Raw genomic sequence first — 5,380 nt, 5'->3', positions numbered from 1 at the left:
TAAAAATATTTTTGAGAAGCTTTGATTACATAAAAAAAATTCATTCTCATCATAAAAAAATCGAACACTACAAATAAAGTTAAATTCTCCCTTAATAAACAACTCCAATCCTTTCATGAGCCTCCAAAATGAACAACCACTCTTTTTTTTAGGCTTTATTTATTTATTTATTTTGTGTGTGTGTGTGTGTGTGTGTGTGTGTGTGTGTAGGTTTTTGTGTGTGGTTTTTAAATCAATTTTTTGAGAGGCAATCACCTTAATATATTATTAATAAAATTACAGATCAGTTACTTAAAAAATACTAAAGCAGATCATATAAATAATGATCATGTATATTAAAGGAAAAAACCAAACCTCATCCTCATAAATCTCATCCAATTCTGAAATTTAGGGGAGAGATTAGTAATCTAAAAATAGGAATACACAGACAGATCTTGTTATATCCTGGAGGTTATTACCTCGATATAAGTGTTCCAATCTCAAATTTTTAAAATATATTTTAACTAACTACAGGCAGAGAGATCTAGAATGACATATGACATCTATTATAATTAAGCTAAGAAGAAGATTACTTGAACTAATTCCCAAAAATATTAACAGATTTTAGTTGACCTTGCCTAAAGTTTATAATATATTCTTTGTTTTTCTTTATAATGAATATTTATTCTTTAATGATAACTGCATTACAGTTTTTACTCTAAAAACTATAGAACATTTGGTGAAGTAGATTAACAAACCAGAAATGACAATGTATATTCTAAAACATTCTTCCAAAAGGATACAAATCACTGATTCATGTTGTGTATTCAAGCTAGGAGTGAAATGATTTGTAAAATAGATTGTCATTCTATTCCTGTGTGCATTATACCACCTGAGGAGGGCCCCTGTCTGTTTCTGACAGGATAATATTAATCTTATTCTCCAAGCGAGCACTCAGCCTATCTCGAAGATCATAAAGAAAGCCTCATTCAGTGTTATGTTCACAGAGCATTTAGTCCTTGAGAAGCAGCGTCTAAAAATATCATGATGGGACATCTCACCTGTGTGGGTAAATGTCGGCTTCTGCCCCTTGCAGAACACTGCCCCCAAAACAAGTACACAGAGCTACAACGTTCTCTTGAGACTCAAGGCCCTCCTTACCCCAAGAGCAAGGCCAACACGAGATAGTTTTAGGTGTCCTTTGATTTGCTCAGTCATGTTTGCCAAGGAGACAGATTCATCCAGGGTGCATAACTGTCCCATTCCAGTGTGCAGAAGCAGAGGCTTCTCCAGTGACAGAATTTCAGTCTTCTGATAAAGTTGTCTGTTCTGGGAAGGAGAAGCCACTGCCCGCATCAAAGCCTGCTGACTACAATTCAGACTTATCTCTGTTTGTTCTTCACCATCAGTCTTAGCAGAAAAAGAGGTAACAGGAACATCTGAAATTCCTTTCACTGTAAAAATGACTTTGTCCAGGTCTTGGGTGTGGGTAACATTATATTCTACTCTGTGTTCCCTCTGTTGGGTAGTAGGTGCTTTGGAAGGACATCTGGGCCTGGATTTGCAAATTCCAAGCCCTTTAGCCAAACCAGTGGTTGACTCCCTGGGGTGCAGCATCATAGGCTGTGTGAGGAGGGTAAATAGTGACTCTGTTCTCCAGAGCCCAGATCACCAGGCACCCCTTCCAGGTTTTCCACGTTATGTGCTTCATGGGTCAGAAAATAGGCAGATGGTGGGAGAGAATGAAGTCAGCCTTCTTCTGGGCACCTCCTCCATTACTTCTGTGGTGAAGTCATTGGTCAGGAAGAGTGTGTTTACAGTGTGTGGTGGGCTTGGTTCCACCAGTAATCCAACATTGTTCCAATTCGCAGCAAATGAGAGGGATGTAAAGTCATTCAAGGAGGAAAGGATAGTCTTCAGATCCATCAGGAACAGAAAGGATTGTGGATCAGGGAATGAACAAGCCAGACTGTTGTGGGGACCCATAGCACGTGGGATGACAACATACAGAAATCAGGTAAAACTGAGTTTCAGTCCTGGGAAGACTCCTTGTGAGTCACTTCTTGTCCCTTAAATCAATTTTTAAAAATTGTTTTTTCTTTTTTATTGATTCTAGAAAGAGGGGAAGGAAGGGAGAAATAGAGGGAGAGAAACATCAATCAGTTGCCTCTTGTACGTTCCTCAGCTGGGGACCAACTGCCAACCAGGCGTGTGCCCTGATCAGGAATTGAACTGGCAACCTTTTGGTTTGCAGGACAATGCCCAACAAACTGAGCCATGCTGGCCAGGGCTGCTTGTATTTTTTACTTTTATTTTGTCATACTGTATTTTATTTCATATATTTATTTTTTTCATTCTTGAGATCTTCCCATACCAGTCCATATAGGTAGGCCCCATTCTTTTAAATTGCCATATAATATTCTGTAGTATGGATATATAGACCCTAGTTTATTCAGCATCTTTTTTCTGATGGATATTTAGGTTGCTTTCAGCTTTTCATTTTGCAATAAATGCAGGGATGAAGATCCTTGCAGATGTCTCTTTGTGTATCTGTCTCATTATTTCTCCTGGGTAGACACTGGGAAGTAGGATAGCTAGATCATCAGATATGCACATTTTAATTTTAAAAGTATTGTAAAGTTGCTGCTGAAGTGGCCATAGCAATTTATATTCTGTCTGGCAGTGGCTAAGACTATCTGTTTCCTTATGCCTTGACACAATATCTGTATATTTGGTGAAACACTTCACATAACAAATGTTTATATTTTGCCAAGCAAATTGGTAGAAGGTGGATTCTCAATTCCATAATTACTAATGAAATTGAACATCTATTCATAGGATCGCCTTTTCATATTCTTTCCCTCTTCTTTTCTATTGGAGTGTTTGCTTTTTATTTTTGATCTTTAGTAGTTATTTATATGTATTTTGTGTAATAAATACCTATATAAATATCTACATGCACATCTATCTACATATACAAATATTTCCTACATAGTCATTTCTTTATTATTTTTGCCTTTTGTGTTTTTGTTAAGATTTTATTTCCTGCTAATTCTGTAAACATATGATCTTGCTATGTGGTAGGGATTTTATTTTATTTTCCAAATGACTAGACAACTGTCCCGGTGTTATTTTTTTGTTTTTATTTTAGTTTTTAAAAATTTATTTTTTAATTTTTATTTTCCGAGTGCTATTTATTGAATATATTATCTTTTTCTCTACTATTTTGAACTACCATTTTTTCATACGCTAAACTCCCATATCAATGACAATTTTTAGTCTCATATGGAGAAGTGAATCTGAAACTAGTAGACGGAGGAAGTCCGTGACAACAGAACGGGCTGGCTCCCTGTTCCTTCTGGCCATGGGAGTTTCCAGCAAGGAAAACATGGGGACTTTCCAAAGTTAGCACTGTGCTTTTTAGCATTGGGCAAATGAATTGGCAGCCAAATACTACACATCTTAATAATATTAGTCGATTTAACAACTTAGTATGTTATTTTACCTTTTACTTTCCAGAAAATTAAGGTCAGGATATTTGTCCTTCAGGTTCCTTCCCTCAGATGGCAGGTATCCCTTAACTAAAGGTCGCTGCTTCTCTTGAATTCTGGTGACTTCTGGTAACCTCTCTCTCCCCGTTCCCTTGGACCTCTGCTGCTGTCAGTCCTGAGTCCTCGTAGGATTCCTACACCTTTCTACACCTTTGTAAGGAGTCCAGTGGTGTGCTGGTAAATAGCTGGCAGCGAGGGGAGGAGGAAAAGGGGAACAGCCTTAATCTGTAGCATTTGCCCATTGCTGTGGTATACTATTCCCATGATGGCCCATTTCAAGCTACCAGGTGAAGTCATTAAAAACAGAGTTGGGAGGAAATGCTAAGAATCAGCTTTGGTAAGTTGTTGTGGGCCAGCTCTGGCACACCACTGAAATAGTCACTTGGTAAATAAATTATTTTAAAATTCTCCGAATTTGGTTGTGCCATTTGATTTTTATTTGATTCCAGGCTGATGCTGATACCACCCTGAAACATTATTCAGTCAGAGAAGGAACTCTCTTTTTTACAGGACTTAGATCTGGGAGGATCTAAGTCTAGAACTTCAGAGGCTTTCTGAAAATACTGCTAAGACATGGAGGTGGACAAGTTCCTGGTGATATCATTTGAAGCCCTGGGTAGAGCCATACTTGAAATAAACTGTGCCCTGAACAACTCTAGGACATGTCCTGATGGGAAATGTAGAAGCTGTCTTGTAAATGCACAGTTCTGCTTATGGAAAATGTCAAAATATGGTGTTCTAACAAGTAAGAAGCATTTTGAAAGGTTGCTGCTATGACCACACAAAAATAAAGAAAGCAGTGAAGAAATGTGAAAAGCAAACAAAAATCTATTTGATGGTGGACTTTATCTCTCTATTTGCCTTGGAGGTGAAGCATATTGCAAAACAAAACATATTTCTTGAGAAGAAAAGGAATCCTCCAAACTCTTCAAGTTTTGTCTTTAAATGTTTAAATGCTGTGAAATCCAAAACAAAAAAGAGACAAAGAAACTGTGCCTTGGCCTTTCTGGGAATATGAACTAATAAGTTCTTTCTGTCTTTTTGTTTTGTTTATGCCTTTGTTTTGGTTTATATTTTTGCTTAAGCCAGTTTCCTCGGGATTCTACCACTTGTACACAACAGATTCCTAAGGGTTGTGATAGCATGGCATGGCTCAGCCTGGCCCTTTCCTGATGGTAACCACTTCCTCCTTGATTTCTTCACTCCGGCCACACTGGTTTTCATTCAGGCACTCAGAAGCTCCTTGTGCCCCTCTGCCATAATTGCTTTGCATGTACTATTGCCCCAGCCTGGAACATTCTTCTGCCCTTTTTGCCCTGTTAACTCCTACTCATCATCCAGATCTCTGTTTAACATCACTCAGGTGGCTTGCTGCCATGTGGCCCTGGATGACTTACACCTTCCCGTATTTGTGTAGTCTCCTCCCCTGGACTCTGGGTTGGCCCTGGCTTGCTGTAACCAGCTGGCTTGAGCACATAATGATGCTGTGCCAGTTCCAAGTCTAAGCCTGAAGAAAGGTGGCAGCTACTGCTTTTGTGTTCTGGAGCCACCGTGTAAGGTCTGGAAAGGTCTGATTCCCCTGCTGGAGAGACCACATGGAGCGGCTACATGAGGGAATCCTAGCTGTCCCCCAGCCTGTGTGCCAGCTGAGTGCAGTCACATGAGTGACCACTAAGCCCAACAAAGAAATGGACCGGTGGAGCTGAGCCAAAATGACAAGATTGGGAGCAAATAAATGGTTCTTGTTCTCCAAGGTTGTCACCGTAAGTCATTACATTTTGGAGTACGTTGCTGTGCAGCAATAAATAACTGAAAAAGTCACCCCCCCCCAAAAGAATTCCTCTAGCATT

The 5,380-nt window shown here is 39.1% G+C and overlaps 1 pseudogene; it reads right to left on the bottom strand.

Annotated features, from left to right (window-relative positions):
- Positions 1-862: 862 nt before the first annotated feature.
- On the bottom strand, positions 863-1,985 carry LOC129067139 (NIF3-like protein 1; annotated as a pseudogene).
- Between the last annotated feature and the right edge of the window lie 3,395 nt (positions 1,986-5,380).

This window comes from Pteronotus mesoamericanus, unplaced genomic scaffold (assembly GCF_021234165.1).
Source record: "Pteronotus mesoamericanus isolate MK-2021 breed Mesoamerican mustached bat unplaced genomic scaffold, CSHL_Meso_final contig_20, whole genome shotgun sequence".
Taxonomy (NCBI): Eukaryota; Metazoa; Chordata; class Mammalia; order Chiroptera; family Mormoopidae; genus Pteronotus; species Pteronotus mesoamericanus.
Note: the sequence above shows the minus strand (reverse complement) of the source record. Positions and strands in the feature narration are given on the sequence as shown.